Genomic DNA, 26,175 nt, shown 5'->3' with positions numbered 1-26,175 from the left:
AATGCTGCTCACATAAGCGCGTTTTGTTTTGAGCCTTTTGAACAGTAATTTTTCAAAATACATTTTATGTTTTAATCGTTTCCCTTTCATTTCATTCATCTTTCTGCATGCTTGAAGAACAGATATAAAGGTAAAAAAGAACATATTGTTTTACATGTTTTTAGGTTTTTTAATGTAGCATTCATGAAAAAATGTGGCAAATTATTTATTTATTATGATTTTTTATTATTATTATTATTATTGGAAGAATGATGTCGCTTTGAAATCCATTGGAATGTGGAGCCTGATTTTGAATATATACTCTAGTTTTCTCCCAAATAAAGAAACTGCAGTTGACTAAAGAATGGCCTTTAAAAATTGGAGAATGCCCTTTGAAAACATGACTCTGCATCTCTCTGATTCATTCGCTGGAGCAAAATGATGTGCTTGGTGACGACCAGAGTGATCATAAAGAATCATTAACATATCTGTGATGCTTTTACAGCAGCCAAGTCAATTAAGCACATAATTATGAAGCCACAGCAGTACTTTCTCACTCCCCTGTTTCTTTGAATCCAGTGAATGTTAGCGTCCAGTGTCAAACTTTCTGAGGCCTTCTGTAGTAGCAAATGAAGAGGCAAAGGATGTAATGTAGTTGTGTATGTGTAGTGTGAGTGTGTGTACACTGCAAAGTAAAATCTGTAGAAAGACAGATAATGTCCTGACAGATAATTACCAGTACCTTTATACTGACATTTCCTTCAACCCCAAAAGACAATAGAATGCAATAAGCAATTCAAAATAAAAGTAAAACACCTATAAAAAAAAAAATTATAAAAAAAAAACATCTTCATATTATTGTAACCTCTCCTGCTCGACCCGCTCCAAGTGGGCTTTGGACCGGGGCCACAGGTATGGGAGGCGGGCGCGCTAACAAGACACATTACATTGGGCTGTATTTTTACAAACTTTTCTTAGTGTGTGTGTAGGTAGTGTACAATATATAGAATATCCCTGGCTGCTTTTGAGGAGAGTGTGCTATGGTTAAGAGCAATGTGATCTTGTTAGAATTCGTATGTATTTTATGAAAGTGTGGTTCTGCCACATGTATATTTACTTATGGTACAAACTCATTTCAAATGATTAATGTTAAAAAAGACTACATTTTCAACCCGATCACACTAAATGGGTGTGTTTATAGCACGCAGTGTGTTTATCGTGTAATTTATACGCGAAAATGAGTTTTTACGTGCATAGGATACGCATGGGTTGGTTAGGGTAGGTTTAGTAGTGGTGTGGGGTGCGTGTGTATTATAAGTTTGGGTAGAATTAGTGGTGTGGGGTGCGTGTGTATTACACGCAAATGAACTGCGTATCAAATGCACGCGAAAACTGCATTTCCCTTTTACACTGTCAATAAAGCAGGGATATAATTGTAAATTCCTACATGACTGTTTATGTAAAAAAAAAAAAAAATGTTTGAAACTTGTTATTGTCTGTTTTGGCATATTTGCTAAAGGCACACTTGAATTGAATTACACATTAAATACATCACCAAAAGACCCATTTCTCTGGGGTATCTGACCACAACAACAACTAGTTCAGAATATTGATCATGAGTAATCCATGAGTTTTGGTTTAACGAGGGTGTGCTTTTTCCTTGACTGTGATTGGCTGGGACATTTGCACGCAGAGCTTAAGTGTGTCTTTACTTCTGGCAACCAGCTGTCCATCAAACTTCAAATCACTCTACAATGATACATCAGACCCTCCTTTAAAAACCATTGGATACACTTTTACCTCAGGATACCATTTCAGATTAGAATTTTTTTCTACAACAGATGTGAAAACCGACTAGCAGATCAGTGGGGGGAACGCTAGATAAATCTGACATTACAGGAAAATACCTATTTACACTGCTAAGATAAAGTAATCATAATCATTTTGTTGTTACCCCAAGGTCATTTCAACTCTGAAAACCAATTCCTCCGTCACTGTTTCTAATATCCCAAGGCTGCTTTTTAAAACATGAACTAGTCTGTTGGCGCTTATAGCTTGGTAGATATGAGATCTGTTGGCTTAAACCCCATTCTGCTCAAAGGCAGTTTTTAAGCCAGGGAAAATATCCACAAACCTGTCCAAATTCGCTGCTTCAAATGACCTCAGAATGCCTTTATAAACATCTTTCTTTGAGTTTGACTGAATTATATGTCTGTTGGTTTGTGAGCAGGCATGAGACTGTCCTCAAGCAGCCCGTCTCCAGGGAGGAGTCTGTCCATCTGTCACGCACACAGGTGAATATTCACTACTCAAATTTCTCCCTCTTTTTCTGCTATCTGTCCCTGTGAAAGTATAAAACAATTACATTGTAAAGCTACTATCAATGCAATATCTCCTTCCTGAATTTGCCTCAATTATCCTCCTTATATCCAACACTGTAAAAAAAATCTGTAGAAATTACAGTATTACTGGCAGCTGCTTGCCAGTAACTTAGCTACTGTAGTTTTAAATTGATGTTATTTACTGGCAACAGTTTGTTCAAAGTTAAATGAATATTAAACATTAACAAGTCTTTATCTTTACAGAATAAAACTAAAATAACAGCCTCATGCAAAGCATTAATGGGAACCAAAATCTGAAGGAAAAAAACAGAAAAAGGTTGATGAAGATTTCTGGTTCCCAGAATGCTTTGCAATAGATTGTTATTTTATAGTTTTATTCTGTAAAGACAAAGACTTGTTAATGTTTAATGTTCATTTAACTTTGAACAAACTGTTGCCAGTAAATATACATCAATTTAAATCTACAGTAAGTTACTGGCAAACAGCTGCATAACTACAGCAATTTTTTTACAGTGAACGTTCTGCTACATCATCCAGGTTCTGTCTACAGAAAAGTGTATTGGTTACTCGAACAAAGCTGGTTACTCTTTTTATCTCTTGTAAATGTATCACTCCCCACCTTCCGCTGTGCCACATGTCTCAGAGGACAGATTAGCAAATGTGTCTGACTTTGAATGTCTCCAAACGTATAAGACAAATTCTGTGAGCTAAAATTATTCAAAGAAGAATATGTTGATCTGATCCATTGTGACCCACATAAAGACTCATTACCCAGCAAATATGCATATATTTATCATTAGCCACGCAGAACAATGTTTTCCCCAACAGTATTGTGTGTGATTATTTAGAGGTCTTAAGGGTAAACAAATGCATGAGGCTAAGATGTTAATGCCAGTCTGGTTTGCACTGCATAAACAAAATAACAGAACTTCATTATCATTCTAAGTATTCTAGAAGATAATCAAGTCTCATTTTGCAGTTGCTTATCTTGAGGGGCGAGTAGGGTAATTTTAACACAAATCTTTCTATCATTTAAATAAGTCAATTATTCATAATCCTAATAATGTTTTCCATAATGAAGTATATGGGTTCATTAGTGCCAGCAGTCCTGCGAGGTGTAATCCTGATGCAGACAACAGTTGAAATGCAATAGGACATGCTTTAAAATGCTTGATTCATGCAAATGTAGATTAAAAAGAATTATTCATTTTTGCAGCAACAAACATTTCTTGAGAGATTGTTCCTTGATGCCTTTGTATGGTATTAGTATTCCACATGTCTTCCCTTTGGCAAGATGTGTGTGTGTGTGTGTGTGTGTGTGTGTGTGTGTGTGTGTGTGTGTGTGTGTGTGTGTGTGTGTGTGTGTGTGTGTGTGTGTGTGTGTGTGTGTGTGTGTGTGTGTGTGTGTGGAGGGTAGCTTTTACATGAATACAGATGAAATAAAAGCAAAATAAATTCTTTTCAGTCAAAGTTGCAGAGGCGACTTTGATGAAGTTTAATGTTGGGCTTGCCATATTCTAGAGAACTGTGTCCATAGCCTCCAGGCACCAAGGCTGATGTTCAGACTTCATAAATCCATTGATGGAAGTCTGAGGTTTTAAGATATTTAAAAGAAGCATGGCCTCCTTCAGAGCTCACATATTGGAGCTCATTTGCAAAGGTCTCTCTGTTCATGCTAATATACAGTAGATGAATCTGTCAAGAGTGTGTGTGAGAGAGAGTCATGTGTGCATTTTTCATAAGCACGGCGAAATTATGTCCAGAGACTCCATTCTAGATAAATGACACAGACTTTAATTACAATTAATTGAGTACCCCTCAGATCATTAAAAGAAATGAGTTTTACTGAAAGAGCTGACTTTTTATGAGATCACTAGTAACAGAGTACAGACACAGAAAGAGAAAGAGTGTGTGTGTATGTCTGATCATTAGAATCTGTACATGTCAATATATGTATAAGAGGGATGGGGCAAATGCTATTTTTCTATCCCCTGTTTACATGTATCCTAATAATCTGGTTTATAGCTCAAATGGAACGGAAAAAAAGTATTCGATAGAGCTTAATCCCAATGAAATTTTTTGAAAGAGGTGGTGCAGATCTAAAATGAACCATTAAATAGATAAATAATTGCCATGCAAACCTTTGAATCAGACTACTTTGAAAATCTGATTCAAAAATACCTTGTGTAGTGCCGTGTTCACATTTGCATCACACCAATAAACATGGCAAAAGCAGTGAAGGGCGGTAGGGAGACTACCTGTCTTCTTGACATTTGAAGGATAAAAAGATTGTTGAGAGACAAAGGGTGTGAAAAAGTAAGAAACAACAGCTGATATATTTTTAGATATGTCGGAGTGCACAATTACAGACTGTGGAGCCATGCTCACACTTTTTCTGACAGCAATGCTGACAGTTTCTCATAACGTTGACATTAGTGTGACAAAAATTAGTGTGACATTAGTGGCATTCACATGTGTCGAACTATAATTTGGAATATATAAGTGATATACAAATGTATTCTGGTATTTCCATTGGATTATGGAGTTTAGAGAACATAGAAACATTGTAAACACAGCTATAGTGTCTTATACGTTTACACTGGAGGATCTGGTCCAGCAGTCTACATCAGAAACAAAAGTAATAGAGTCTAAATGAATAACAATAACTCTCAGAGATTATTAAATAGATAATACGATCTTGGAACATTAGTTCTTCCATTAGCAGAACATTAGTTCATGCTCAGCATCCTTTATTGCATAAAAGCTAAAAGGTGAATTGTGTATTTTCAGTAACACTAACAGGACCAAATGGAATTGGGAAAAAAGGTATTCCACTCTAAACTCACAGCAATAGCTGTGCCAGATAAAAGTGGCACAGAGCCACATTATTGCACTTTTTCAGGGAGTCAACCTCTTTCCAAAATAATCATGACCACTATCAGAAAGCCAACAGAATACCTGTACAGTATATATATATAGATAGGTCATCTGGATTTTCTAAAATCTGTTCAAATGTTAAAAGGTGTTAAAGCCCCACTGAAGTACCTTGAAATGCATAGCATTATTCAATGTGTTGACCCAATTTCCACTGAAACAGGAAGACAGGGCGGGGCATATTGAACAGCCCCTCCCCTTTTAAGTAGCCAATACAGCTCGGCCAGAGCCTTTGAGGTCTGTAAAGCCGCAGTTTCCTCCTAATCTCTAACCATTTCTCCTCCTAATCGCCTCGATATCGCTTTAAAAAACCGCTGTGGTAAAAAAAATCTAATTTTTAATATTGTTTATATGTCTATGTGGTGTTTTTAATATGCTTTAAGACAAACAATGTGCAAATTCATAAGTCAACACCATTGCAGAGTATGTTCTCATTAAAACTGCAGTGAACCAAAGGCAGTCTCAAAAACGTGGTTTGAAATCGCCCCTGCTCTCTACATCACAAATATGTTGTAATCAATCCCGTCAACATACGGGCTTTAGAATATCATTAACTGCTCTGAAGCAGGGGAGTCTCAAGAGAAGCCAGGTTATCCCTGTAGCCTATATTTTTCTGTTGATATGAAAAAACGGGTAGCCATAGTAATATAGCGGGTGAATTATGTATATTGCTGTGATGTATATTATGATGTTAAGATGAACTATATGCCTTTCTCCGCTGATGTTCCGAGTTGTTCAAAGTGTTTCTAATGATGCTGATTTTTAGAAGGTAGCTTTTTGACTCTGATATGGCGAATGGGAACATGGTTTGTGTAACATTAGCAACACATTATTAGCTGTTTGATAACGTAGTCAAGAAAAAGGCTAATCATATTAATTGCCGTTATGTGTCCAATGTTTTGGCGAGCGATACATAAAACACATTACCATTCTAATAAATCGACTTGTAGACAAACCTGTATAATTCACTCTTCCACTTCTTCTAAATCAGTTTATGGTTCAAACATATGGCTGAATTAAACCAGTATTTCCACTTGCCATTGAGTTTACAACAGTAAATTTGACGAGTGGATCAGGTCTGAGCTGGTGTGATTTGAGTGGAGGCGGGGCTAATTTTAAACGGATCTTAATGAATCATGGGTGTAGAATTACATTCAACCTATTTGTGTTACAGTGGAGGTTGTGGCAGAGACGAAACTGGATCTAAGTGCAGCAGTCTTTTATTAAACAAAAAACAAACTCAAATCTTTGACAAAAAGATACTCAGGATCAGGAACAAGATTGGGAACAGAACAACCAACAACATGCCACATTAAGAACTGACAAAGAATACTACAGAACCAGTGGCGGGCTGTGCATTTCACACCTAGGCCTTCAGCGGTGTCCTACCTGAATTAATAACTTTTAATAGTGTAGCAGCGCACAGACTCTCTATAATTGTTGTGAAATTGCGTTTTTTATTTTGCACCGGCAGTTATAGGGTTAATGCTGTGAGTTCGGAAAAGGTCGGGTAGAGAGAAACGAGCGAGTGAGTTCGACTTGTGCGTTTGTGTGATTCTTGCGTTCTGGTTATAAGTTCAGAAACGGAGCCTCCCTTGTCTTGTCGTTCAAGGGTTATAATCAGGGGTGCACATAACTGGTACGCAGGTACGCATGCGCGACATAAATCAGAAATGCGTAATGCCACTTGTGTTATTACGCGCCTTTGCGTACTTAAAGGGTAACTGTCGCCAAAATGCAACCTAGGGTCTTTTTGTTAATCTACCCGAGGCAAACTTTCATTTAAAAGCATAATTAGAATGGAAACGCCACTTTTAAGTTTGACCGTATTTTCGTTTTCGGTCAAATTGCCTTTTGAATGGGAGAGCTAGGGGCACGTATATGATAGCATCAAAATCGCTATTTTTTAAAACACTAAGAAGGCTCGACACAACATGAAACTTTGCTGGAAGTATCACCAGGGGCTCTACACATGAATTCGAGCATTGAGAACATTGTTTGTGTACACAGTTTTCTAAAAAGAAAGATAGTGAACAACTCACTGTAGCTGTGTCCGCCGGAACAGTAACACCCGCATTTTGTCAGTCAAAAATAGTCGATCTCCGAATGCGAACTGAACTGACTCTGAATTTTAGTATTGTTTCTTATATGAGGATCCTTTTTCAAATACAAGGTCAATATTGTTTTTCACTTACGACAAAACAACAAATTATCCGTGAATTTATATGGAACTAAGCTTTAGGAGCTTTCCATCTTTACTCTCCTCCCTGTTAAGTTGCATTCGGAGATCGACTATTTTTGACTGACAAAATACCGGCTGACACAGCTATAGTGAGTTGTTCAAAATCCTCACCATGAAGTCTAATGAACTACACAATCAAATTGCACTTCAAATTAAATTTTTCCAAAGATGTTTTCTGTCATTTTAGGTCGTTTTTTTCACGCTAATGTAAATTTAAGTGTTCGTTTTTTAAAATAAGTTCGGTCTTTAGTTAGTTATTTGATGCTATAAAAACGGGAATGTGATGTCATGATTGACAGCTGTGATTGACAGCTTCTACACTGAGGAGGACTGCACTTATTAAGACCACGCTACATATGGGGTGAGTACCAAACACCATCTCCTGGTACTCACCTGAGTAACTCACTGAAAAAGTTATGTGCACCCCTGGTTATAATAGTCCCTTGTCAGACGTTACAATAGTTTGAATGTTTGGAAAAAAAACAAAACATTTGATCATACATTTACAAGACAAATTCACCACGGACAAAAAACAGGGACAAAAAAGCATTATAGCCTAGTACTCACCAAAACTGTTACTGATAATTTTTTTACAAAAAATGTCTCTGTTGTTCAGGCTATCTTTGCGTTTCAGTTCCAACAATAAGTCTTTTCTATCGAGGCTATTGCTGAAAGTCGAGTCTGTCCCGTCGTCTGGGCTGAGAGTGTCTGCTCGACAGAAGCAGTGGACACAGGGACAGTCACCGCGAAACATGACGATGTGTACAGCTGACCCATGCTCTCAGCGGGACTTTTGCCTTCAAAATCATTCGTGGCATACATTACTGTTAGTTTTGTTTTTACCCGGACAGATCGCGTTAAACTGTATAAGGCTGAATAAGGGATTATTTTCCGGTAGGTTTGAACCTGCTGGGGGTCGAGGAGGGAAAGAACAATTTATTTGTGTGTTGAAAAACTATTAAATCTACAGGAATATATTTTAGTTTATGCAGTTCGCTACAGATGCAGCTAGCTAGCTCTGACTACCAGTGATAGTACGCGCTCTGACCATCCAATCAAAGGACGTGGAAATGCCGACGTTATTGTACGCCTGCTAGATGGCCCCGCTGCAGTCAAATCGAAATCTGATTGGCTGATTAAATCTGACTGATTATCTAATTGGTTAAAGCAACGGTTTCCCTGCCATTCATTTTAAGCTACAGGCGCGTGCACTGTCAATTCTGAAGGCCTGAAGGCATATTTATTTGACCCTGGCAACGCATGATGGCTGAAATATGATTGGATAAAAGCGCTAAAATAAATATACACTACTGGAAGCAGCGCAACCAAGAGAAAAGCAATGAAATTAAGATAATGGACTATTGGGAATAATTTAATACTCATTCATGGAAAAAATATATTAAAGTGCAAGTCAGTGATTCTGATAGTGTTTAGGCCAGCAGAGAAGGCCTTGCTGGCCCTGACCGCCCACAACTGTACAGAACACAAGGTTTAAAAAGACAGAACTGAAGAGCAAATTAATAAGACACACCTAAACTGAACTAACAATCAATCAGAAACTATAGAAACAAACAGGCAGGGGGCAGAGAAAGACAGAACTGAACTTATTAACAGATAAACTAAACACAGACCAGAGCAGAAATCAAAACAAACTCTTGGCTGAGGGCTCAGAACCGGCGGCGGCGATCTTGACCGAGGGCTCAGGCGTGGCGGCGGCCTTCTGGGCTGAGGGCTCAGGCATCTCTGGACTCTGGACAGGGACTGGAACCGTCCTGGTTGCGTCCTGGTTGCTGAAGGAGGGAACGGAGGACGTAGTCGACGGTCGACTGAATGGGGATCGCATCAGAGAGCCAATGTTCTTCGAGTACTATTGAACGAACCAAAGTAATTGGCATGCGTGATTCACATCACACACTCCGCCCCCGCGCGCGGGTATAAATGCGGAAGTGGATGCACGCACCAGCTGCTTTTTCACTGAGGAGCCGAGAGTAGCCCAGAGTCAGTGGTGGTCCAGGGTTAGTGGCAAGGGGACTACGTCCTCTGTTCCCTCCTTCAGGGAGGGGTTGCATACGCAACCAGGACGTTCCCTTTCAGTCGATAACGTCGGACGTAGTCGACGGTCGACTGAATGGGGATCACCTTTGAAAACGCCACTAAGGCTGCCACCTTCCAGTGCCTAGACAAAAAGCTTCCCGATGCCCCCGCTTATTTTAAGGCGGGGAAGGACAGAGCTTAGGCCAGGGAAGTCACTGCTGTTCCTACAGAACCACTGGGAAAGCGTTCCCCGTACATTGGAAGGAAGGGACGCTGCGGAAGCCACATCCAACCCGGAGGGAGGTAACGTGGAGAATACACATATAAACTGGGCGGAAGACCGGGCAGTATGACATATGGAATGTCACTGGGGTGGCTTCAGCCTATGACAGGGGGGAGACTCACCGGACAGTGACGGCAGAGCAGACTCTGCCGAGGGAAGACACGGGCTCACCGAAGGGAGCCGTATCGTGGAAATACACATATGGGATCACCGCAGGGATCGCAACATATGGGCCCCAGCCTAGCACAGGTTCCACACTGCTTACGAGTGGTTGGGCCAAACAAGGGGCAACTATCAAGACCTGCTCCCTCCTGACCTGGCACACTAGGTGCAAGCGACTGGCGCCCACAGACAGGAGCACTGCTCAACACTACATGTGAAGATCACTGCTTATAGCTTCAGGAGCATTTTATGCTCAACACCTCAGTGTGATAAATATCACTGAGCTTCAGGAGCATTTCATGCTCAACACCTAAGTGTGATAAATTTCACTGAGCTACAGGAGCATTCCTGCTCAACACCTGAGTGTGATCAACTTCACTGAATTTCAGGAGCATTTCTGCTCAACATGTGAGTGTGATGAAATCACTGAACTTGAGCAGGCGCCAGGCGATAACGAATCACAGCCGCTTTTTTAGTAGGCTCACTGGGGAACGCATTTCTGCGGAGCCCTGGGTCCTGCTGAGAGCCAGTGTCTGTCCAAGGGTTGTCAGCTCAGACAAAATAACAACCGGCAGAAGGAGGACTCCGGAGAGGCAAACAGATGTTACTGTGCGGCCCCGAAAAGTCCCTCCCCAGCTGGACCGGCAGGGGATGGAGTCACTACTCTCCCTGGCCAAGCTGTCGTGAGGCTCGTTGGTGGCACGATTGAGCAGGCCGGAAGAGTATTGGAATGAAGCGTCCTCAGAAGCTTCTGACTCCAAGGAGGAGGTGACGGGCGAGTTGTGAGACGCGAGGGAAGCATAGCGCAACGGTCGCGATCGAACCAGTACCAGCACGCTGAGCAACGATGGCTCAAAGCGAGGGGAACTGCTACAACTCGAGGCACAGATGCCAATGCAGTCGGAGGTCGCCCAGGCCTCCGTTAAAGCATGCCCTTTGTACATGGCCCATCAGATGGTGATAGTGGACCTCGTTCTAGGAGCGGGTTGCCCGGAGAAACGAAAGGTCTGATCACAGACTGAGGGTTTGGCGGCTGGCCGGGGTGATCTGTCGTCACACAGGGCGTGCCGCTCTGCCACGGTCACCTCAGGACTCGGTCATGAAGGTAGTGCTGAAGCGGTCTTCATATGGAGGAAGCCAAGCGGCTGCATCTGCCATATGCCCCAGGAGCCTCTGAAAATTCTTTCAGTGGGAACCTTTCTCACTTCTAATAACACCAGCCGAACACACTCTTACTTGAAGAGACGTGTAGAACCGAGTCCTTCTCCAAACTGAAAAAGAGATACTCAGCCCGTAGGCGAGAACACTCTCTCCCAGTTGACCTGAAGACCCAACTGGCTATGGAGCACTCGAAGGGTAGGACCTTGTACTGATACTTCGCACCCTCAACGCAAGAACACAGAATGATCTGTGGAGCGGAGGGATCGAGATCTGAAGTACCGTCCTTCAGGTCGAACGCTGCAGGCCATCTAAGGGACGGAGCATTCGGAAATGCATCTGTGTAACAGCTGAACGGAGGCTTTCGAAAAAGGGCCCGTTTCAGTTGACACAGGTCTAAGATGGCCATGACCCACCACTCTAAGGTACAATGAAACACGGGTTAATAGAAACCGGTTTTCATATCGGCTGGAGGGAAAGGCTACATCACATCCTTCGCCAGTAGGACGCGATGTGCGCACAAAGGACAGGAGCAATGCTCAATACGTAGGTGTGATAGATATCACTAGCTTTAGGAGCATTTTAGCTCAACACCTAGGTATGAATAAAATCACTGAGCCAGGGCGGAAGCCAGCGAACTGAATCGCAACCGAGTCTGATGGCAGACGTACCTGAGGTGGGGCAGCAAAGTGGAGGACAGGGACCCGACTCGGAATGCCCGGAGGCGGCCCGAAGCAGGGTCTTAGTGTGATGCATGACACTTACCTGTCTCCAGGAGACGGCCAGGGATGCGTGAGAAGGCGGATGACCGGGTCCTCGAACCGCACCCAGTTGCCGTGCTGGCGAACAAGAGGGGGCTGAGGGGTGCAAGGCTTTACAGGGTCGCACACCGCCAGACTTCCCCACTTGGAGCCCAGGAACAGAGGAATTTGCTCTTTCCTTGAGGTGTGGGTACCGCCTGCTCCACTCTTTTGAGAGCAAAGCGGTGAAACAGACCACACACAACACAAAGACTCCACCCGGCCCTCACCCGGGGGGAGGGAGTGGATCGGTGACCAACTCCAAGAGCATCCTCCTCCATCCTGGGCGGCCCGCTCTGGAATGCTCTCGCTGTCGCTTGCCACCTGGTTTGGCAGCGCCTGGAGCGGGCTGGACGTCCCTTCTGCGGCCGGCTTCATGCTGAGGCTGCTGCAGAGGCCCAGCAGGAGCAACGGCCAGGGAACGCCCTCGGCGATGAGCAAGCGGAGGTACTGCCACCGGTGGCGGGGTGGAGGCAGCAGCGGGCCACCGGGGCAGGATGTGCCGGATACCTCCGTCTGCGCTTTGGCAGCAGAGAACTGTTGGGCGCAGCTCTCCGCCGCATCACCGATCAGCCCAACCTGGGAAATTGGGGAGACCAGGAGCCGAACCTTGTCCGCATCCGCCATATCAACCAGGCTGAGCAAATATGTCGTTCCTGGACCACTAAGGTGGACATCGCCAGACCGATCGCACATGCCACGACCCTCGTACCCACGAACGGCTCCGAAGCGCTGGTGCATGCATCCACTTCCGCATTTATACCCGCGCGCGGGGGCGGAGTGTGTGATGTGAATCACGCACGCCAATTACTTTGGCTCGTTCAATAGTACTCGAAGAACATTGGCTCTCTGACGCGATCCCCATTCAGTCGACCGTCGACTACGTCCGACGTTATCGACTGAAAGGGAACTTCACTTCCCCCACAGTGAAGATGGAGCCAGCTTTCAGAAGAGCATAATCCATGAAAGCGCTCAGGGACGCTCAAAGACCATCACGGACGAGAATGGATTGAAGGGAGTAGTTTAGTCCATGGCAGAACAGGCCAATCAGAGCATAGTCTGGGAGGTTGGTGAAATTAGAAATGTCCAAAAAATCTTCGATGTGGTCCTCGAGCGAGCTCGTTCGCTGGCACAGTCGGATCAACCTTAGGGCTGCTAGATCCATTTTTGGTCAGTTCTTCTGTTACAGTGGAGGTTGTGGCAGAGACGAAACTGGATCTAAGTGCAGCAGTGGATCAAAGTGCAACTGAACTAATTAACGGATGAACTAAACAGACCCGAAGGGAAATCAAAACAAACTGACAGTGTGACAATTTTAAGGAATGAACAAATTATTTTCACAGGAAAAATGTTTAAATGTGTCCTTTTGGTGATCAAAGATTAGTTTTAAGGGATAAAAATATTGACTACAGTTGGACTTTAAAATATAGTATTCTGTGCAGAATTCAAATGGGTCCGATACGTTTTCTGGTCTTCGCCGACTCGCACATATGACCTCCTCTGTGCTAACGTGTCTCTGGACCACTGCGCACTGCGGTGTTTACGTAACACTAACGTGAAACCAACTTCATTCACCCCAATGGAAAGCATATTTTCACTGTCTGAATATTTCCCTGTCCCCTATATAGTGCACTATGTGCCATTCACCATGTAGAAAATAGTAAATGTGTAAACAAGTGACTCTGCAGATTCAGGGGCCATTTTTAATAGGGGGTGGGACACTTTAGATTCTAGAGAGCATTTTATTGGATAGAAAATCTGACGAGAAGATGAAGTGCAGAATGATGTGATCAAAATCATTGATCCATATTGGCGGAAGTGAGAGACTAAGTTTTGATCGCTTATATCTTCTTCTAAATGCAAATTGTGTCATTGTATGGAGAATAATAGCTTATAGATGACAGTAAGACTAACATATTCATACTAAAAGGCAAAAAAAATGTTTTTTGATTTTATGGGGATTTTAAACTGAGTGCTACACTCTGATTGGTAGCTAAAATCAAATAAAATTAGTCAAAATTAAATATCATTTCAAAATAAATATCATTATTAAATATGCAACATTAATATTCACGCAGCTTGCACATTGTGTGTTGAAATTTAAAAGATAGGCATTCGAATTATGTGGAAATCTTCCTGTGGAGTTCTGCTGGTGCATATTCTTAAATATTCTTTTAAAAATGCAGAAAATTATGATATCAGGGAATATGCATTTTGGGGCTTCATTAGTCACATCACCCCACTTGTGTGTGCTTATTTGCATGTGTGTGCATTTCTGAACACCCAGAGGTTTTGCTGCAGCCCTGTGCTAAACAGCAGGTTTATCATGTGGACATGATTAACAACACTTTCATCAGCATTTGTTTATGTCCCCCCATGGCCAGTTCAGGAAGTGAATAAAATAAAGACCCATTTTTATACCTTATTTTAAAAGTAGATCTGTATGTGCTGTCTCTGAATCCTGTCAGTTCCTTTTTACTTTTCTTTTTTGTGTAGTCATTCTGTGGAACACACAGAGAGAGAGGGAGAGAGAGAGAGAGAGAGAGAGAGAGAGAGAGAGAGAGAGAGAGAGAGAGAGAGAGAGAGAGAGAGAGAGAGAGAGAGAGAGAGAGAGAGAGAGAGAGAGAGAAAAACATAATTACATAAAACCTACACAAAATATCCACCACACTATTGCATAACAATAAATAATAAAAATTAAACTCCACAGTTTAAAAACGTACTCGGTTACTAACGTAACCTCGGTTCTCTCTAGAGAGGGAACGAGTACTGCGTAATAGCTTACGCTATGGGGAAAACCTCTTTTCCACGAGATATTGAAGCCAAAAATTATCCTTAATTTTTTATTAATGTAAAACGCTTTGCAGCAGCAAGCAGACACAGGCGAGACAGCTCGCGCGCCTATTGGCTGCTCTTGCGGCAAATGCAGCAGCCTATCGAGAGAGACTCTGCGTGACGTAATGACCAATGGGGGCAATTCGCGCCCATATCGTCACGTCCCGCCAGAAAGGGCGTGGTCTCGCTCTATAAATATGCTCGTTAGGCTGGTACAAGCTGGTTTTCATCGCCGAAGCGAACCAGAGCGTATTCCAAGCACGGCAAGATACGCAGTACTCGTTCCCTCTCTAGAGAGAACCGAGGTTATGTTAGTAACCGAGTACGTTCTCTTACGAGAGTATCTCTCGTACTGCGTAATAGCTTACGCTATGGGGAACACAATGCAACACGCCGTGCGTACAGGGATCCAACACCAAAGTCCCAGGGGCCGAAGCCCAGGGCTCATACAGTGCATAATCACCATAAACTCACATAGAGTGGAGGAAGAGAGGCTGGAAGCGTCATTCCTTATAAAATAGCACCCAGCGGGGCTATCATATGACAATTAAACGCGCAGCCAGGGTGAAAGCTTTCAGCCTGATCTGGGTGGCCATACGTGTGTCAACACTCATGGGGCTGCAGTAAACTCAGCATCTGGGCCGCACAGCGGGGCAGATAGCACTGAATTCTAGACCGCCAAAAGCTTAGCTTGTAAGGCGGGCACCTCCAGGTTATAGTATTTTATAAATGTAGACGGCGAGGCCCAGCCCGCGGCCGTACAGATATCTTGCAGGGTAACCCCGCTAGACCATGCCCACGAAGAGGCCACGCCTCTCGTGGAGTGCGCTCTGACACCCAAGGGGCACTGCAGGCCCTTTGCAGTGTAAGCGAGCACAATGGCATCCACTATCCATCTGGATAGGCTCTGTTTCGAGGCGGCAAGTCCCTTGGAACGCCCGCCAAACAAAACGAAAAGCTGCTCAGTCTGTCTGAAAACAGACGAGCGCGACACATAAGCTCTTAATGCCCTGACGGGGCAAAGGAGACTCGCGTCCTCCTCCTCATTGAGAACCGGAAGGGCGGACAGGGAAATTACCTGGGCCCTAAACGGTGTATTGAGGGATTTCGGCACATACCCGTGCTTAGGTTTGAGAATGACCTTCGAGTCATTAGGCCCAAACTCCATACATGACGCGCTTACTGAAAGCGCCTGCAAGTCCCCTATGCGCTTCACTGAAGCGAGAGCCGTGAGAAACACTGTTTTGAACGACAGGTGTTTCATGTCCACCAGCTGGATTGGCTCGAACGGGGCGCCTTTCATGGCCTCCAGGACCGTGGAAAGGTCCCACGTCGGGACTGAAGGGGGCCTGGGAGGGTTTAGCCTACGAGCTCCCCTAAGGAAACGCACGACTAAGTCGTTCTTCCCCAGCGACTGGCCAGACACCGGTTTTGCAAACGTTGCTATGGCCGCCACATATACTTTGAGCGTGGATGGGGTCCTGCCCTTATCCAGTAGCTCTTGAAGGAAGGAAAGCACTTCCGAAACCCCGCAGTCCACAGGTGAAAAGCTCTGGGCTTGACACCACGCAGAGAAAACAGATCATTTCGAGGAGTAGAGCCGCCTGGTAGACGGAGCTCTAGCCTGCGCGATCATGTTTAACACTCCTTCTGGGAGGCTAGCGGGTACCCGTTGATGGCCCATGCGTGCAGGGACCACAGCTCCGGGCGAGGATGCCAAATCGAGCCCTCAGCCTGAGAGAGGAGGTCTCTCCTCAATGGTACAGGCCATGGGGCAGTGCTGGTCAGCTGCATCAGGGCAGGGAACCACGTCTGGTTTGTCCAGAGCGGAGCTACGAGCAGCACTGGGCATCCGTCTTCCCTGATTCGTTCCAACACTTGAGGCAGGAGCGAGACAGGAGGAAAAGCATATAGGGGACAGCGGGGCCAAACATGAGCCAGCGCGTCCTTGCTTTTCGAGAAAAACTTCGGGCAATGAGCGTTTTCGTGGGACGCGAATAGGTCCACTTGTGCTCTGCCGAACGTTTTCCACAGCAGCTGGACCGTCTGCGGGTGCAGCGACCACTCCCCTGCTGGAACATTGTTCCTGGACAGTCTGTCTGGTCCCACATTCAGGTGACCAGGCACGTGCGCTGCTCTTAGTGAGAGCAGGTTGTGCTGAGCCCAGACCAGGAGGTGTTCCGTCAGCCTGTGAAGGTTTCGTGACCTGACGCCGCCCTGGCGATTTATGTATGCCACCACTGACATGTTGTCCGACCGGACCAAGACGTGGTGGCCTGTCACCTGGGGACAAAAGCGCCGTAGTGCTTTGTCGACTGCTATCATCTCCAAGCAGTTTATGTGAAGGAGCTTTTCCCGTTCTGACCACAGGCCAGCTAGCGGTCTGCCCTCGAGCAGCGCTCCCCACCCCGAGGTGGAGGCGTCCGTAGACACCACCTTCACACTCGAAGCGGTCCCCAGACTCACACCTGACTGATACCAGTCGGTCATTTTCCAAGGTTCCAGAGCTGAAACGCACTGTAGGTCGACCCTGAGGCGAAACAGACCCACTGTCCATGCCCTGGGTGGAACCCGCGCTTTCAACCACATCTGCAGTGGGCGCATGCGAAGCAAGCCCAACTGGAGTACAGAGGCTGCTGAGGCCATTAGCCCCAGCATTTTCTGAAACCTTTTGAGCGGAACTATCGAGCCGTGGCGGAAGGATTTTGCGACGCGCTGAATATTTAGTCCGCGCTCCGGTGACAGGCGTGCCGTCATGGATAGCGAGTCTAACACTGTTCCCAGAAAGGAAATTTTCTGACTGGGAGACAGTGAGCTTTTCGCCCAATTGACTGTGAGGCCCAGCTCCTCGAGGTGCTCGAGTAATGCGGCCCTGTGTTCTATGAGCTCCGATCGTGATCGAGCTAGAATCAGCCAATCGTCCAAGTAGTTCAGGACTCGCATGCCCTGAAGTCTCAGGGGTGCGAGCGCCGCGTCCATGCACTTCGTAAATGTACGAGGTGCTAGAGACAGGCCGAACGGCAGGACTGTGTGTTGATACGCCTGGCCCTCGAAAGCGAATCTCAAGAATCGCCTGTGATGGGACGCTATTTGTATTTGGAAATAGGCGTCTTTCAGATCTATTGACATAAACCAGTCCCCGTGGTGCACTTGCGCGAGGATTTTCCTGGTCGTAAGCATTCTGAACTGGCGTTTCACAAGCACTCTGTTCAGCTGTCGCAGATCTAAAATGGGTCTGAGACCCCCATCTTTTTTCGGTACCAGAAAATATCTGCTGTATAGGCCCTCTTCGCTCTGAGCCTGAGATAAAGGTTCTATAGCCCCTTTGCTCAGTAGTTTCGCTATCTCGGCACGAAGTAGATGAGACACTTCGTTTTTCACCGTAGTTTCGACACGCGCCGTATAACGGCGAGGGCGTCGAGCGAATTGCAGCGAGTAGCCTCTCCTTATAGTGTTCAGCACCCATTCTGATACCCCGGGAAGCTTTGACCACGCATTTGCGTGAATAGCTAGAGGCAGAATGAAATCCGGGCTCTGGCCGCGGCAAAACGGCAGCTCGAGAGCCCTGGTATACTGGGAACACAACACCGTGTTTACAGCGTTCGAGGCGGGGGGCGCGCTGATCACAGCGGGCAGCCTGGCCGCGCTCAGCTTCTCTATGGCAGATTGTGCAGAGAAAGTGAGCGGGGCAGATCCCGTAGGATTCGGCGTGTCTGTGAGAAAATGTGGGCGCGGGACAGCGGGCACATTTACTACACTGAAAACACTGTCGGTTAGAGCCGACTGAATGTGTGTTGGTTTCGTTTTTACAGAAACCAAGGGACACGCAGCGTGCAGTGTAAGCGGGCATTGTGACATGGGCGCGTTCACTACATTGTCTGCACAATCGACCTGAGCCGATTTTATTTGTGCTAGCCCTGCACCGTGGCGGGCCGTGTCTGGGTGTGGGAATGGGCACTGGGGCGTGGGCATTCTTACAACACTCATAACACCATCGGCCGTGGCCAGAACACCAGAAAATGCACTCTTTATTGGATTTATTTGGGTAGCCGTAAAAACGGCTTTTGTGCGCAGGCAAACGGGCTGAGACACCGGCTGGCTCACTGCGAAATACACTGGGACAGTCACGATGCTTGGAACTGACCGAGCGAGAAGTTTTGGTGGAAATCCGGCCGCAGCGGGATCTGAACACCGTCGCTTTCCTAGAATGGCTAGGAAGGCTTTGAGGCCTCGGGCTTGATCTCAATCCTCGGCCGGGGCCCGCGCTGAGGGGGGCGGCGTCCAGCAGAGCGAGAGCGCGGTCTTTGGTCTCGGGCGTGGCGGCGCTGTGAAGCGGCGGCGGCGGCGGGCGGTGCAGGTTGCGGTTGAGAGCTGCGAGCAGACGGCTGTTTTGAGCGGCCTGCAGCGGAGCTCGAGTGCTTCGGAAGGAAGTGCTTCATAGCCTGCGAAGTCTTCTGCACCTCCATGAATCTGTCCGCGAAATCTTTGACGGCAGATCCGAAGAGGCCCGCTGGTGAAATGGGCGCGTCGAGGAACACAGAGCGCTCGGCTTCCATCATCTCGGACAGCGTTAGCCATAAGTGTCTCTCAGCCACGGTGAGAGAGGCCATATTCCGTCCTATGGCCTGTGCAGCGGCTTTAGCAGCGCGAAGAGCGAGGTCTGTAGCGCTTCTCAGGTCCGCCACGTAGATCGCTTCGGGTCCTTCCTCGTCCAGTTTAAGGAGAAGGTCGGCCTGGAAGATCTGCAGGATAGCCATAGTGTGCAGGACTAAAACTGCTTGCCCGGCGGCGGTGTAAGCGCGTCCGTGCATGGCTGACGTCACTCGGCAGGCTTTAGATGGGAGCGTCGTGTGAGCGCGCCGTCCAGCGGAGGGCGGGCAGAGATGAGACGCTACAGCTGGTTCCACAGGGGGAACGGAGAGGTACCCTCTGTCCTTCGCGCCATCCACCGAGGAGAATGCAGCAGAGGCAGAGGTACGCAGCCTGGCGGAGAAGGGGGCGTTCCACGACTTAGTCACTTCCTCGTGTAGTTCAGGGAGGAAGGGCGCGGGCCTTGACTTTGACGGAGCCTCGTCTTTTCCGAGAAAGCGTCCGTCCAGTCTGTTGCGCGGCGCTTGCGCGGGCGCCTCCCAGTCGAGGCCGATGCTTTCCACGGCCTGAGAGAGCAGACGCATCAGCTCAGTCTCAATGCCGGCTCTCTTACCAGTGGTTTGGCGGGAAACGCTAGCGGAGGGGAGGTCCACGGAGCTCGCCCAATCCTCGCTATCGGATGCCAGAAGAGAACACGCCTCGGTGGGTTCGTCGAACTCGTGGACGGACGCGGCGGCAGGCGGCGGCCGTTGACCGTCAGTGAGCGACTCGAGCGAAGCCGGCGAAGCTGGCGGGCGAACCGGCGAGCTTTGGCGGGCTGGAGAGAGCTCGGGAGCGCGCTGGGCGTGGCGCTTCTTGTGGCGCGGCACCACGGCGGGCTGTGGTGAAGGCTCGGAGAATGATGCCAGGCGAGTCCTCAGAGTCACCATAGGCAAAAGCTTGCAATGAGGGCATCCGCCGTCAGCGAGCGCGATAGCCGCGTGATGCGTGTGCTTCGCTGAAGAGATGAAAATCAGCTTGTACCAGCCTAACGAGCATATTTATAGAGCGAGACCACGCCCTTTCTGGCGGGACGTGACGATATGGGCGCGAATTGCCCCCATTGGTCATTACGTCACGCAGAGTCTCTCTCGATAGGCTGCTGCATTTGCCGCAAGAGCAGCCAATAGGCGCGCGAGCTGTCTCGCATGTGTCTGCTTGCTGCTCCAAAGCGTTTTACATTAATAAAAAATTAAGGATAATTTTTGGCTTCAATATCTCGTGGAAAAGAGGTTTTCCCCATAGCGTAAGCTATTACGCAGTACGAGAGATACTCTCGTAAGAGAACAGACCAAACCGACTCAATCTTTGTTGAAGGGAAATAAAAATAATTAAATATAAATTTGCAGAGAATTATCAATGTCAATTTCACATAAACACTTTTCCACTCCCCAAGTATACTGCCCTGCTAAGGCAAAAGGCCTTAAAGGCACACTATGCAAGAATTGTACCTTAATATAACAGCTTCAAAGTCATTTCGGTGGTAAACAAACTCATAGTAGGGCGAATCATCCTGGTAGTAAAGCTTGGGGGGGACGCCGCTGGAAAAACCAGCAATGCAAGTTTGAGAGGAGCGCCCCCGACAAATCTCGCGAGAATCACGACATGCTTTAAGGCAACGACGTCACACACATCACCAACAACATATGAAGCACGAAGACACTTGCGCGCATTTCAGACGTGATACTCGACGATGAAAAAAGGAAAGAAAACGCGGTCGGAAGAGATTAGGAAAAGGAAAAGAGAATCTGACCGCGTGTGGAACCGGAAAAGAGTCCCTGATTCGCCCTCGCTATGTGTGTGCGTGTTGTGTGAGTGGGCGCGGCTGATCAGCGCGGCTGATGAGCTGATCAGCGCCAGCTGTTTTGAATGAGGATGTCCTTGTTTGTTACCTCGTCCTATCTTTGTCAGATGGTTGTTGAGGCTACCAGGGTTCTACTCGCCGTGTTCTCCTGCATTCCAGTCCTGTACCCATGCAGTGGTTTCCTGAGATTTTCCCGGAGGAATTTCTACCTGTTCCTGCATCTGTGTCTGCCCACTGCGTCCCTGCGTTGCCGAGCCTGAGTCTTCTTCTGCCTGTTTCCATTTTGACCCACACAAAAATCTACTATTGTGCTCCATAAATTACTGTTTACTCGCAACTGAATCCTTTGACTATTTCCTTCAGAGTTGTGACAGTCGCACTCGGTCGGGCTTTCACTAGACGGCGCGAGCTAAAAAGCAGCACTGGATGCAACCGCAATGCTGATCTGGCGATCTTGTTGATGGACTAGTAAATAAATCTCTTATTTCTAAACTTGTTTGCGTTCTATGTTGTTGCGCTTGCTTGTAGTATGTCATTTTTTTTACGATGCTGTTCATTCGTCCATTGTTGATAATTAGACCAGTTCAATAATTTCCACATATGTCTAGCTAGCTATTTACGACAGTGCAAGTATTCCACAGCGACTATAGGGGTCGCTGTTTGACAAAAACACAATTTCTGCATAGTATGCCTTTAACTCGCCAGAGTGTGAAACTGAGAAAAATTACTTTAAAATCTCCACCAAGTATAAAATAATGATCTTCTTATTGCTGAATTGTACTAGCAAGTGTATCTAAAAAAAACATTCTTTCAGATGCATTGACTGGAACATAAAAATTGATTAATTCCAAAATAATCTTATCATATTTCGCTGTAACCTTTAATAACCTTCCTTTTACTATCTCTTCTACATTACAGGAATCTGGCAAGAATTTTTTGGAAAATAAAATTTAAACTCCTGCACTAAAAACACTGTTATGACTAAGAAAAATCTGGCCATCCCATTCGTATTGCCATTCTACAGCATTTTCTTGTGTGCTATGAGTTTCCTGTTCAAATGCTATATCTATACCTTTTATTTTAAAAAAAAAATCATATAATTGTGCTCTTTTAGCAGTATCTCTCGCTCCATTTAAATTAATGGATGGGATTTTAAAATTACTCATTAGGAGAGAGCAAAACAAAAGGCACAACACATACACTTTATTATTAGTCCACCATTTGATCACTTTCATTTTGCATTATTTGAGAAATGAATCTTTGTACAATTTTCTTCAGCCGATACACATCTGGATTTGACAGAGAATTTTCCCCTCTTTGTCTCATCAAAAATCTGGCTGACTCAATAAACAAGGCCCGATCAGAAAAATGATCAGTGACATTCACCTCTTCCTTGTCCACATTTTTTAGGGGCCAAGCACCGAAGGTGCGGAGGCACCTATTGTATCTGTTCCGGTTCTTATTATTCTTCCGTTTCCGTTTCTTCTTGCGACTGGGCGTCTATGGCAGCCCATAGAACCGTTTGCGGGAAAGTTGTTTTGGTTTGACATTCTGATAGAGGACAGTCCCAACATCAAATACACCAATTTTGGTGTGTCTAACTCATTCCCTCTAGCGCCACCACCTGTCCAAAGTTTCACTTATATTATGCTAATAACTTTTAAACCGTAAGGCCTATCAACAAAATTCTTTTTTCCTCAGATTCCTGAGCTCATGACGATTCGATTGCATCCTATGACGTGAAATATGGCCGCCATTTTGAATTGTCCAAAAAACCTACTTTTGCGAACTCGTCCTAGACGGTTTGTCCGATTTTCACGAAAATTGCACCAGATCATCTCCAGGCAGTGCCGACAAAAAGTTATGGAATTCAAGTTGATTCGCTTAACAGTTTTCGATAAACGCACAAACTAATTTTACGTAGCGCTTGCGAAAACAGACGTAAGGCTGTATCTCCACAACGCTTAATCGTATTCAGACCAAACTTGGTACATGTCATCACAAGTATGACCTGAGGCTACATGCTGCGTTTCGGCGCAGCGCCACCTACTGGTCTGGAGATATGAAAAATGTATATTTTTGCCCATAACTTCTCAAAGGTTTGTCCAAAAATCATAAAAGTGGTCTCGTTAGATTCAGGGCATCATGCCGAGTCGACTGATATCCAATTTTCCCAGATCAGCCATCCTGAATTCTTGCCGAGTCCACAGATACCAAACATGCTAAGTTTCGTCTTACGGTTTGTGTAGCGTTGTGATTTAGCGCTTAAAAAACATTTGTCGATATCTTCGAAACCGTTAGTCCGATCGAGACGAAAACACCGTCAGAAGTTTGGAAACATAGGTCGCTGGCTATACACCAATGCCCAAATGCCAAAATATTGATAGTAAGGGGTAGTAAAATTCAATCAAAGTCACGTGTCAGTCATTTTTAACGTGTTTTTTCATATAAATGTCTATAACTCCGAAGCGAATTGAGATATTTTCACCAAAATTGGCACACACATGTATGGGCTCATTCTGAGGACACATGCAAAAAATTGTGGGATTTTGCCTCTTGGTGGCGCTATAATAGAAAAAAAACATGAAATTCCCATTGACTTCAATACAGTTTTGTGATGTAAAATGGTATACTTCACACTAGAACGGGCCACAACGGTCATTTTGACCGTTTTGAATTTTATATCTGCAATAACTGAAATAAATAAAATCCTGCTGGTACCTGACTTTTCCTAAAAGTGTCTGTATTTTGATTTAAAATGTTTTTAATATAAATTACACATAAGGCAAAATAAACAAATTAACATATTTACCTATTTCGGCCATAGACGGTCATATTGACCGCACTGAATTTCACGGTATTATTTTGTTACATTTCCCGTGGTGACCTTTGTCTGTTAGGAAATAATCAGAAGATTCAATTGCAAAATGACAGATATGTTTATTGAGAGCTGGTCAGATGCTGGGAGAGTTAAGGTGTGCAAATGTCCGGTATGAAGCCCTTGGCAGCTTAGGGACGCTGCGTTTAGAACCATGGAGTGCTGAACACGGATGGATGACACACGGAAAACGGATACAGGCAGGGAACAAACACGCAGGAAACATCCACGACGGTCTGACAAAGACTAGGCGACAACAGTGACACTAAAAAGGGTTCGCTGATCCGCTATAGCTGGCCCGTTGATCACAAGCAGCGGGCGTGCTGATTAGCTGCAATGATCAGCGACCACGCACGCACACACACACACACACACACACACACACAACAAGACGAGAAAGGAGACAGCGAATTAATAAACCGTGACATTGTCTCTCTCACTGTCAAAAGAAAATCTAAATAAGATACTTTTAGTTGTTATTATCTTGTTCTAAGTTATGTTGAATGGATATGGAATAGCCTATCTGCTGTGAATATGCGATAATTACGGGCTATAGCCTACTAATGATATTATTATTTATAAATGTATAATTAAATGTGTTTAAATGTACAGTTTGGTGTTGTTTTGTTTTTAAAAGATATTCTAATACAATAAATGCATTAATCTCTCAATTGGGTATTTATCATTAAAGATATAGAGTTTGCAATCTAACGGTCAAAATGACCGCTTGTGGCAGTTCTAGTAGTTATGGAATTCTGGCACTTCTAGTGTTAACAAATGCATTGCTGTAACATTATGAAACTCAGAATTTGCCACCAGCATTATCCCCTGAAGGTACTCAAAAGATTTCGAGACCGCGCCACCTGTTGGTCAAAAGTTAAAATTAAATTTCCAAAAATGCTAATAACTTTTGAAAAAATATGCCTATTGTAATGACACTGGTCTTAATAGATTCCTTGGGTCATGCCGAGAACAGAGATACCAAGTTTGACGTATTTGGACGAACTTCCTGTCCGCCATCTTTATTTACTTTCAAAACCTTCTTTTTCGAACTTCTCCTAGACCATTCGTTCGATTTTCACCACAATCGAATCATATCATCTCCAGACCATGCCAACTAAAAGTTATGGATTTTGTGACGATAGACGAAACCGTTTTCGTATACCACAGCAGCAAAGTTGAGGCATGCTGCCAAAATTACTATTAAGTCTTTATCTCTGCAATGCCTTGACATTTTGACACCAAACTTTGTATGTGTCATTGTCACCTCACTCTGACCACATCACATAGATTTTGTAACTGCGCCACCTATTGGTCGAAAGTGATAATCCATTAAATCATCTTAAAAGTTACTGTATATATGATTTTTTTGCCATTTGCCCAAAATTCTCTTCAAATATCTTTAATTGCTCCTCGCTGCAGTTGGTCTGCCACTCCCACCCATGATGGCATCTGTTGCCGCTTCTTGCGCTTGGCCCCGGTAATGGCTGCTTGCAGCTATATTTTCCTTTTCTTGTTCTTTTCTGCCAACTACAAGCACCTGTTCTATTTTATTGCTCTCCTGATTCTTTTCCTCTGAATCTCTTCCCACAGTGCTATTTTCCTGCGTTTCTCTTTCAGGGCATGAACGCATTAAATGGCCTTCTTTACCATATCCAAAACACTTTAAGCTTTCAGTTGTCGCAAAGATAACGTAGTCAAAACCATCAATCTTAAACTTCAGAACAATATTCAAATCCTCTACATCACACTTCAGCACCATGTATACTTGTCTCCTGAAAGAAACAATGTGTTTCAACAATGGAGACTTACAACCTAAAGGAATCTTCCTTATGGTTGAGACAATCTGACCATGTCTTGAAAATTCCCTCTCTATAGTTTTGTCCTTAATGAAAGGGGGCACATTTGAAAGCATAACTTTCTTCGCTGGATTAACCAAAGGAAAAACTTTCACAAAGCTATCATTCAGTGTTATCTTTTTTCAACAACATCATTCATTTTTTCAATCTTATCCAAAAAACAGGACAACAGCACCGTTCATCCTAGATGCAGACCATATCCAACAATTTTTCCAATCGCTATACTAACCTCCTCC

This window comes from Rhinichthys klamathensis, unplaced genomic scaffold (assembly GCF_029890125.1).
Source record: "Rhinichthys klamathensis goyatoka isolate OS25496 unplaced genomic scaffold, OSU_Roscu_1.1 h1tg000055l_1, whole genome shotgun sequence".
Lineage (NCBI taxonomy): Eukaryota > Metazoa > Chordata > Actinopteri > Cypriniformes > Leuciscidae > Rhinichthys > Rhinichthys klamathensis.
Note: the sequence above shows the minus strand (reverse complement) of the source record.